The sequence below is a fragment of the Saccopteryx leptura genome, chromosome X (genome assembly GCF_036850995.1).
Source record: "Saccopteryx leptura isolate mSacLep1 chromosome X, mSacLep1_pri_phased_curated, whole genome shotgun sequence".
Lineage (NCBI taxonomy): Eukaryota > Metazoa > Chordata > Mammalia > Chiroptera > Emballonuridae > Saccopteryx > Saccopteryx leptura.
The window spans coordinates 55,987,359-55,998,638 of NC_089516.1; the positions used below are offsets into that span (position 1 = coordinate 55,987,359).

At 49.1% G+C, this 11,280-nt stretch overlaps 1 protein-coding gene across 1 annotated transcript in view; it reads right to left on the reverse strand.

Annotated features, from left to right (window-relative positions):
• Positions 1–9,876, reverse strand: part of MAMLD1 (mastermind like domain containing 1) — a 163,563-nt gene extending 153,687 nt beyond the window's left edge. The window contains 2 exon segments of the mRNA XM_066357030.1: positions 4,249–4,360; positions 9,645–9,876. The gene's annotated coding sequence lies outside the window, so the exon portion shown is untranslated.
• Positions 9,877–11,280: the final 1,404 nt, after the last annotated feature.

Consider the following 11,280-nt stretch of genomic DNA (forward strand, 5'->3'; position numbering starts at 1 on the left):
AGAGGGACAGGTCTAGGATACAGAAAGGGCAAGATGGGGGAACTGAATATGAACTTGGTTTGCTCAGGATTTTGCAAAGGGCCAACCCAAAGGCATAGCTGTAAAGTCCTGATAGCCTGTCCCCAACCATGTGTGGAACAAGAGCTTAGGACATAGTGTTTTCAATTTGGGTACCACCTTTCAGAAAGGATGTGTTGAGGGCAAGAGAGATAATGTCAGCTTCTAGCTCTCAAATCACAAAATAGAACATGCTCTGAAATGTGAAATGACTTTCCTTCCTGGGAGGAAATGAAGAGCAGTTATGCTTCTCTGACACTGAGGTAGGGCTATGTGTGTAAGTGTAAAACTCTGCTCTCCAGCCTGACCTGTGGTGGCGCAGTGGATAAAGCGTTGACCTGGAAATGCTGAGGTCGCCGGTTTGAAACCCTGGGCTTACCTGGTCAAGGCACATACGGGAGTTGATGCTTCCAGCTCCTCCCCCCGTCTCTCTCTCCTCTCTCTCTCTCTGACTCTCTCTCTCCTCTCTAAAATGAATAAATAATAATAAAAAAAAAACAAACTCTGCTCTCCACATTTGTCCAGGCAAGTATATGAAGCCTCACCGTTAGCTAAGCTAGTCGCCATGTTTATCCCACAAGTCTGCTTTCCTAGATTTTGGAATAGAAAGAAAACTATGCTCGCAAAGGATTCTGCCCAAGGTCTTAGTAGCCAGACTTCCCAGCCACCTTAGAGTGGGGACTGAGCCTGTGGCTCCGACATCCACTGCTGCTGCTTGTGGGGTAGTGGGTATCAGAAAAGATCTATAGGCCTCTGTGATGGGGGGCACAGGGAGGAGGAGTGAGAGAAGCCCGCTTGGACAATCCTAGGCAGTTCAACCTTGCGATTTCATTGTCACCATGCTGTGAACAGGTTCTGCCTAGAGCAAGCCCTCAGGAGGCTTTGTTTTGGTAACGTGTTTCACCTGTGTTATGGGAGGAGCCCTCATCACCTGTCCTGTGAGCAGGCAGGAAGGGCTCCCAGGCTGCCTCACTATGCAGATCATTAGTCACGCTCTGGAAGCAACACATGGGACACGGGCTATTGGCAGCATTGGCTGCCTGGTGGGATTAGTGCAGTGACACTCTTCCACATTGTCAGGGCTCATTTTGAGGTCTGTGGCTGTGATGCATACAATAATGGTCTTGACCCCACTGCTGTGGATTACTAGAAACATCTGGATTGTTCATTTTAATTCAAATCTCAGCACAATTATTTTAACACCAAGTGTGTCAGATTTGACTCCATATCTCCAAAATTAAATTTAGAGTGATGGCGAAATAAAATGGCATACTTATTTGAGCTTTTGTTACAACATGTTCTTACATCAAACTATGAAAAAAACTTAGTAGAGGTTAAATTAATTCTTGACAGACAAGCAGCTTAGAAATGCTGTGCCCTCTCCCCAAACCTAGCATAATGCATGCCAGTCTCTCAGAATTAGAAATGCAAAGCATGTGATGTTGGCAACTGCACCAAAACTACTGTCCCACTTAAAAGTCCGAGGTAGATGCTGGAACTACACAAGGGAGATATTAACACAGACCTCATTAAGAAAAAAACCCAAACAATTCGCATCTGCTAAGGGAGCGTACCCAAGTCAGCCTTCCAAAGGGCTGGCTGCCCAACTCTCCATCAGCAACCTGAAAACAAAACAAGGCAGACACTCTTTTTTGTGGCACCCACACCTGAGCCTCAGAATGATCTTTAACTTATAACCTTTGATGATTTTCAACTAGTTTTAGATTTGGAGCTCTGATTCCAATGTACCCCTCTGCCATCTCAGCAATGCTAAGCACAGCACACAAAGCATGTGATGTTGGCAACTGCACCAAAACTACTGTCCCACTTAAAAGTCCGAGGTAGATGCTGGAACTACACAAGGGAGATATTAACACATGCCAGAGTGGCTTGTACAGCATACCAGTTAATAATGATGATGTCCTCCTCTGTGCACAGCATTCATCCCACCACATTTGCTCTCCCTCAGCGTGAGTGCAAAGTGGGCACTCCGGACCCAAGTCCTTGACTGAGAGCTGGAAATCAGGGTGTTGTCTATTTTGGGATCCCACCATTATGTCCCTCAGGGTAGTTGGGCCCCCTCTTTGGGCATCACTTTCTTCTACTATAAAATCATAGGGCTTTACTCTTCCAGCTTGAAAAGTATTCATCTTTCAGCATCTGAGTTTTGTTATGTAAATTGGGGCAACTAGGTGTAAAATTGTGGTCAACTGGCTAATGGGACCCCCAAAAGGAAAGCAGAGCTGGATCCTGTCCTCCTTCTCCCTTTCCCTTCCCATGCCACTGAGCCCTTAATAAAGCTGGGGGTGCGGGTTTCAGGTTCAAACACTGGGAAAAATATAAACATATTATTTGAGGCAAGGGTGGCATTCTGGACAGAGGGCTTTAGATTGCCCAGAGCATTCAGACGACTTGGTTTTTGTCCTGCCTTTAGTGCTCTAAGGCCCACAGTTCCCCTCTAAAGGTGGAAGGTATAAGCCAAGGCCACTAGGCTCTTCTGATCCAGATTTCAGACCTTGCAGCCTCCAGTGGCCACTTCTAGAATCAACAGAATATGTCCCAATGGCCTAGTGTCCAGGTGCTCCCATAGGTGGAGGAAAGGGGGAACACTCGATGGCCAGCTGACCAGGTCCCCTTCTAGCATGATAGAATCATGGCTGCCCTCATCTTCCTCCAGGCCTTGTGGAAATATTCTAAGCCTTAAGAAAACATCATTTACCCTGGCCAGTCAGCTCAACCAATTACAGCACAGTCCTGAAACGCCAAGATTGTGGGTTCGATCCCCAGTCAGGGCACATACAGAAAGCAACGAATGAATTCAAAACTATGTAGAACAACAAATGAATGCTTCCCCCACCAACCCCATCTCTCTTTTTTCCTCTGTCTCTCTAAAATCAATCAATAATAAAACAAAAAGGAAAACATCATTACTCAAAGCCCATTTAATTAAGGTGACCAACTTTTTTACAATGAAAAGGAGGACAAAAATAAATTGAAGAAAACAATATTGTAAATAAAAGAAACATTTTATTCACCGCAACAATAATACACTATAATGTGATAAATGAATAAAAACATTTGTAATATTTTATATTATAATTGTTTATGTGACTATTGATTTTTAATTGTAAGAAAAAAGTACTCATTTAGTAAAACTAAATATCAAACAAAATGACTAATCTGGAGTGGTATTCGGGTGTATTTATCATTTTCTAATTAAAAAACATCTGTTTTATGCAACTATTTAATCAAAATGCATTATTAATAGATATGGTTTGAGGTTAGATTTCCACTTTAAAACTCAAATTTTGGGGAAATACTTGTAAATAAAATTGTAAGTATTTGGAAATTATTAAGTAGATAATTAATTAATAAAATGTGAATTGTGCTTTCCTGTCTATGATTGAATATTCACTGAAAAAGAAATAATCATGAGTCTACAATGTCATATGTGCCGTGTTGTGTTTCATTCAATAAGAAGCACACAAAGCCATTTGTGCGCTCAGTAGATCGCACGCTCTCTCAAGGTCTCTCGTGTGGAGTGCATGCGTCTCATAACTGTGTCTTGCCACACTGTGCTGATTCTTGACGAATCGTCATATCAAATACAAATATGTCACATCACACACAATGGATCAACTCTGCGTCGATCAAATACAGACATTTACAGATTAGTCTTCCAATATCAAAAAGGAGGACATGTAGGAGGTCACTTTTCAAGGTAGGATGGAACTTACAAAAGAAGGACTGTCTTCCCTAAAGGAGGACAATTGGTCACCTTAATTTAATGGTTATTTACTGTATAGAGTAAGCAGTAGGGTACCCTGGGTAAAGAAGGTAGCTGGGTCCCTCCTTCAGGAAATGGGTGGACATTGAGGCTGCACCCTGGGCTCTGCAGAAAGAGGTGAAGGCTGCCTCAATGCCAGGAAGCAATCAGGGCAAAGCTAGGTTGTGATGGGCGGGCTCTTCCTCCAGGGTCAAGAAGAGCCCACTATCATGTAGGCCAAAGGAGGAAAGAAGAGTCTGAAGCTTGGGTTCCATGGAGGCATGGGGAAACACCTCTAGGTGAGGACAATTCTTACAGACTTTGCAAGTGGTCTTTTCCTTATGGTGCTCTTGGACCTGTCTCTGGAAACTTTTACTCCTGGAGCTTGGTGCCCACTGCCAATGAGGCCCCATGTTATGCCTTACCTGAGGGTGAGGGAGAATCTGTTTGTGCTGTGATATATCTGATTGCTTTATCAATTGTGAAGAGCTGAGATCTTAGGAGGGGATCTGAAACATAAAGGAAATCCAAGAGGCTCTGAAAAAATAATGAGGCATAGGAGGGAGGAAACGCAGTTATTTTGTTTCCATCCCCTCCTCTTGCAGCACATGCTCCTGGGGCTTCAGAAGCCCCTGTTTGGTCATCTGGGAGCAGGAACCCAAGAGACTTTGCTGTTCTGCCAACCTCACCATGGGACTCCTGACTAACTGCCAGTCAGCTCTGGCTTTGTGGGTCCAATCTTCTTCTCTAAATGACAACAGCAGTGATGACAAAACTAGTAGTATGCACTGCAGTTAAACCCATCGTGTTCATGCAGATTTACAAAGTTTCCCTTTTCAAAGTTCGGGAGATGTTTAAGGACTCAATGTCTGAAAAATCAAACTGCTTCCAGCTGAGCTTCAAGAGGCTTCAATCTTGCCACACAGCTGACTGGTGGTGCTTAGGTTACCCCTCAGTGGCATTGGGAGAGGTGTGTGATGAGAATCAGTTTATTGTGCGCATCCATAGTAACCAATTCCCATTCCTTCATCATTTATCTCTCACCCCAGCCATGTCTGGGATGGTCCATTCACACTCTCAGCATTCTATTTCCTCCAACAAACACTCTGCCTTTTCTGCTTGAATAAGGAGATTTTTTTAGTTACATCTATTATATGTGTATCAACATTTATGGCAGGAAGGTAATAGTCAAAGAGCTGAGAGGATGAAAGGTTATTCTTCATAATGCCCAACCCTACCCCAATCCATTTAAAGAAATCAATATTAACATCAAGCAGTTGTTATTCCCAATTTCACTTTGAGCAACATTTTTACAATCAAGCAGGACAGTGGCAGATTCTTTCATGGCTGCTACTTCCTGAACTAGAAATTTTATTTAGGAAAAAAAAAAACAAACACTCAACATGACTAGGAAGAAAAGGTTCAACAGCGAATTCAGAGCCCATACTACAGTGGGGCACATGTATGTAGAAGGAAAGGCTTTTTATTCTTAAGACCTTTGCTAACTAACTGTAGAACAGCAAATCTGCGTTATATTAGATGAGTCCTTTGAAAACATGCCAGTCTAATTTCAAAGAGTTTAGATCGCGTTATCTGTAAAACAACTCAACGATAAGGTTTACCATCAAATAGGCCTTGAGGTCACCAGATTAAGAGCACTTGACAAAACGCCCTCCGGGTTGCCTCTTAGATTGCCCCATCCATGATTCTGCATTATTAGACCTTCACACTGGCAGAAGACACAAAGAGAGGGAACACTTCCCACTTGTATATTGTTTTGCTTGGCCTTCTGCTATTTTGTATATCTCTCTTCTTGCTGTCCCTCAAAATCTCAGCCCTGCTTTTTTATATATAGCTGTTTTCCTCGTTGGTGTTTCACTTTCCCAGAAAAAATGACTGCTGCATTCACAAATCACAGTGTGACAGAGCTAGAAGAGACTTAGACATCAAGGTTATGAAGAGGAGAGGGAGAAACAAAGGGGGAAGATGGACTTGCCCAAGATCACTCTACTCATTAGTAGGGAGAGTGTTCTATATCACAAGTTCCTCAGCTCCTAGGCTAATTATCTCTCCACTGTCAAACTACCATCTGAAAGAACTTATCTAAGATCAGTTTCTGCCCATTTCATAAACCTAAGAAGTGCTTGAGTTTCTTGAGGATAATCTACTAACAGGTGCATTTTAAGCCTTTAGGTGATTAGTTTAAAAGTATTAAACATGCAGGCCAAGCCTGAAAAATTCCCTGTCCTTAGTGAATAGGAATGATAGCAGTAAATTCCTTACCTTAAGATGCAGTGAATGTATAGCTCCCACCCTGACCCCAGCAATAGGCTATTTCCTTGTTGAGTTCAAGCATTCAATGACATTTCTGTTTCGACCCACACATCTGTGTCACTGCCAGCATCAGTGGCAGGAAAACTGGCTAAGTCACCCTTTGCTAATGATTTCCCAGCATGGAATTTCCTTGGGTCTCCTCAAGCCTTTCTTCTTTCAATGCCAAACTATTTTCCCCCCTTCCCAAACACACTGCACTGAAGGAAAACTGAAAATGGTCATGGTTATGGCCGAAAAGAATGATTTTTAAGGAGCTCTTACAAGAAAGAGCTGCAGCTCTCTGTGATATATTTAAGTGTGTGTGTATGTGTGTGTGTGTGGGGGGGGGGGGGTTGCTGGTTTTTCTAAAGCCAGTACAGTATGAGCAAAACAGAGATTTCCTCCCTGGCATCTGGGAATCTGTCAGCCTCTCTCTCTTTCCTTTTTCCTGCCTCCCTCTTCCCAATTTCACTTTGAGCAACATTTTTAAATGTTGAAGTAATCGCTCATACATTGGAGGCAGCCCCTAAAGCAAGGGACAAGCATTGGAGAACCACCAAAGCACAAAGCAATATAAAAGCCCATCATATTCCTCCTCTAGAGAATATTCTTCTTAATATGCAAACTGGTCATCAAGAGAAAAGAGAGCTGTTACTTTAAGGGGAAGAAGCTGATTAGCTGTTCTGGCTGGCAGCAAACAGCTGGTCTGTCCGGCAGGTTCAAGGCCATTTCAGCTTCTCTCTTATGGAGACACCATATGTTCCATCTTGCACATCAGCAGCTTTATTTTCCAATGATCTTGCTTTAGAAGGGAAGCAGAAAGGGGGGAGGAAAAAGTAGAGCTCACAATTTACCTTTTGAGCACTTTCTTGTAGTTTTAAATGCAGTTGGGATATATTGGGGAGGGAGCTGGTGGAATTAACACTCCACTTCTATTCTAAAGTCTATGGTCAACACTTACAAATAATCTCCAGGGAGGAAAGGAGAGTGATGCAGGGGAAAGATATATGAAAAGGCACAAATATGTTGCCCTGAGATTAAATGGGAAGAGGGGGTGGAGGCAGCAGCAACAAAAGATCTGGAGGAATCTGAATCTCACTTAGCTCCTAGACCCACCAGTAGAGTTTGGCCTCCGCCCACTTCTTATTTGTCAGGTATTGTTTTTGGGGTTTGTTGTTGTTGTTATTTGTTTTTCGTTTGTTTGGGTTTTTTGTTTTTGGGGGGTTGGGGTTTTTTTGTTTTGTTTTGTTTTTGTCTATATTCCCTTTCCAAACAAACTTTATCAAGAGAGAAGCCAGCCACATTGGGAAGTGGTGACAGGGAAGGCCAACAGTCTGGCAAAAAGTTACTTCTCACATTGTTTAACATTCCTTATCACAAGTCCGGGTCTGGCAAGTTTGTGAGGTAAAGCAGGTGTAAGGGATAAGGTCTGGCTAAATCCTGGAAATCCCCAAGAACCCAAGCGCTGATCCATGCGGAGACGGTAGGCCTACCCACTTTCAGGAGATGCATCCTGGTCCCGACTGCTCGCCCAGGCTGTAAGAACTGAGATGATGGTTCGGATTTCCTCCCTGCCTCCAAACAAAGGTGTTCCAAGGAGTATTGGAGCTAGTGTGTGTGTGCATAAGTGTGGCGGGGGTTGGGGGGCGGCAGGAGGGCAAGGGAAGGAGTGATGCGTGTAGCCAGCTGCAGGATGGCTAGAGCCTCAGAGTAGCTACTGTCGTTTGGGCCACCGTCTCACACCGCCGGGGGGACAGCTACCTTGAGCCTAGGCAGCGAGAGGCGAGGGCTTACAAGCGAAACCGAGAAGGCGCCCACCTTCCCTTGCCCAGTGAGCGCAGTGGCGAACGGAGTCTGCTCAGCCCAGGGAGCGCCTCCCACCCCTGGCCGCTGCGCCTGCCGGCTAGCCGTCCACTGGCCGGGCCATCCATACCTCTGAGGCCCAGGATGTCCACCGCCGGTAGGCTGGGCAAGCGGCAGGCAGGCGCCAGGAGCTCCCTATGCCTTCAGGCTCCTGTGGAGGGTCTTCGAAACACAGCCCCAGCCCCCTCCCCCACTGCCTACAAATGCCCTCCAGTCCCCAGCCACTCCAAACCACTGGGAGGGAGCCGCCCCCGCCCCCTGCCTCTGTGTCCCTTTCCTTGCCCCTTCCCTCCAGCCTCCAGGGAAACAAAGGGGCTTTTTAGAAAGCGGATGGTTTGCCTAAGTAGCAACGCGGGGTGTGAGGGAGGGTGCTCTATAAAGACAAGAGGTGGAGTGGGGAAAAGCGCGCTGCCTCAGGGAGCCCAGAACGGCGGCGGCGACTGGGAAGCTCCCGCGGGTGCGCAGCCAACACAGCCCAACCCGTTGGCAACCCGGCGGCGGTACGCATTTGCCAAATACTGGGATGCACCACCGCAGTACTCCCCCACTGGCTCACCGCAGCAAGGGAACACGACTGCCCCGGCTGCTGGGTCGGTCGGGTCGGGGCGGCGCGATTCCCGTGGGTATCTCCCTTTATAGCGGTGGGCCCTCTTCCCATCCAACACTTTCAGAATTCCTCTGCTGCGAAACAACATCACGAGGCCATCCCAGCAAGTAGGGTCCCTTCTCCACACGTCCCCCAGCCATTCTGTGCTCCTGCCCGCGCACACTCACACCCAGAGTCGGGGTGCCCCATTTCGCTGCGCCCAGCAGCAGGAGCGCAGGGAGCAAATCCCCAGCCCGAGGTACGCTGTGTATTAGGTTCCGACAACTTCAGAGCAGTTTTCTGGCAGGCTAATCCTGTCACTGTCTACTCAGTCCACATTTAATCACAGATCAAAATCAGATGGTATGACCAGCTTTCCAAGAGGCTTCGGACTCTGCATCGAGACTGAGCCTGGCAGAGCCAAATGAACCGAGAAAACTATTTGGCTGCCTTGAACCACTAGCTCTGCTCGGAGCTACTCTCCAGGGCAGGATTTGGCAGCAGAGCAAGCGGAAGACAGCGGGCTCAGCGTACTTACACTCTACATTGCCTCTCGGAGGCGGCAAACTGGGTTGGGTGGGGTGGAGGAATCCTGCTCTCCGCGCCCACTGCCGACTGGCCCAGGCTCAGGGAGCTGGCAGGCGAAGGCAGCGTCGCTGGGGGCATCTGGGCAGCAAGCGGGTGACCCAGGGGGCGCTGGGACAGAGAGAGCCTCTCGGTAGCTCAGCTCGGCCAGGGGAGCCCGCGTGGCTCGCGACCCGCTGCCTTTCCTACTGGGTACTTGGCTGCCCCCGCTGGATTCCAGACGCCCGGTGGGCGCGGGAGAGCAGGAAGAGGCCTGTCTCGGGCGATGCGAGCTGCGCTCAGCCAGCCCGTGTAATCTGAGGGGGGCGGCAGCGCGCTACGCTAGGTGGGCTGTGCGCTTGTAGCAAACTTTGGGGTCTCCCGCTCTCAGCACCCCTGGACCCAGGCTCCTCCGCGTTGGGGACCACAGGTGGGGTTATCAATGCACCCTGGAGCCCCCAGCAATCGGACCTCTTGGGCCCATCTCAGCCTTACCTTGCTGCAGAAATCCAGAGGCAGCGGGGATAGTGCCCCGCGGACGGACGGCTGCCTACGCAGGCAGCCTGGCCTCCGGCGCCCGCTGAGTGGCGCGGCCCGGTTGCAGATCACCCCCTGGCTAGAGGCCGGTGCCTCCGCGCCCGCCCGCCGCCACCGGCTGCTTCAGCTCGCGGCCAAGTTCATGCCGGCGGTGCTGCAGTGGCGGCCTCAATCTGCTTGCTCCATTCTCACCGCCTGGCTCCCCGCGGTGCGCCCAGAAGGTGGGGTTTCGGGGGTTTAAGTTACTGATAGGCATTTCTCACTGCTGTGTCACTCGGGGAGGAGGAGACACGCAAACCACACACTCACATACCCTCACACTCGCTGCGACGAGCGTCTCTGGCCTTAAAGGGAAAGCTGTGCTGCCTCACCCGCGACCCCTCTGTCTCCAGTTCCGAAACGCTTAGTTTTCAGGCCCAGATGGGACCCGGGGTAGCGGAAGCGCGGCGGCTGCCCAAAGGGCCTCCTGGGCCCTTCTGACAATTTTTAAAAGGCAAAGCAGCCGCAGGCTGGCTTTGCTGTAGTTGTCTCATTTCTCCAGTCCAATGGAGCCAGGGCAGCTGGAGAGAGACGGGTGAGGAAGAAAGGGCACCGGGACACTTACCTTGATGGCTCCAAACGTTGAGGGAGACGGCCGGTGCCCTCAGCATCAGGTGGACTGCCTAGACGGTGCGCTAATGGAGAGAGACGACAGCAGGGTGACCCAGTGTCCCTGGGCACGAGCATATGGGGTTTAACAGAGGGCCACAGATGGAGCCCCGCGCGTTTAGGAAACCCGCAGGCGGCAAGTAGCCTTCCTGAGAGTGGGCAAAGCGAGCGCGTGAGCTCTGCGCACCCCAGACTGGCCGAGGGCGAATCGGGAGCGTGGGCGATCCAGTACTGCTTAGCGACAGGGGGAGAATGCGCACGAGTCATGGGGACTGGAGAGACACCGACGGAGACCAAAAGAAAATTATAGAGATAGAATGGAAGAGAGACTTTGGAGAGAAGGGAGGGAACGGGAGGAGACGGCAGATCCCTGGAGGCCTCTGGAGTATCACAGGGACAACAGTCTCGTTGTAAAGTAGCCTACTGGATTTCTCCACCCAGTCCCATTCTCAGCTGAGGCTGACCCACGAGTTAGATACCGGTAAGGTACTCACCTTCAGTTGGGGGGACGCTAGGTGGGTAGCGCCTGTCCCACACTGCCTACATTTCCGCTGGCTGGCTCCCGCTGGACAGCCTAATCGACCAGCTGTGACAGCAGTGGGGACCAGAGCTCTCAGGTGGCAGCTACTGAACTGCAACCGCCCCCTTCTTGCCGAGCTCTTTCTCCTCCTCCCCGCCTTTTCTACCTCTCCCCCTCCTACGCCCACCACGCTCGCCCCACCCTCTACTCCCTACTCCCGCCAACTCCTCCCGAACGCTGTTGGTGCTCCCCTGCCCCCTGGGTCTGCTCACTCAGGAGCCCAAGCGCGCCAGCTAGTCTCCCGATTTTCTGGCTTTGGGTGAAGCCCCTTCCTTAAATTGACCATACCGGCCCTATCTCGGTGCGGGGTTCATCCTTGGGCGAACAGCTACGACATCCGCGTCTCTAAGAGAACACAGTTTCCCT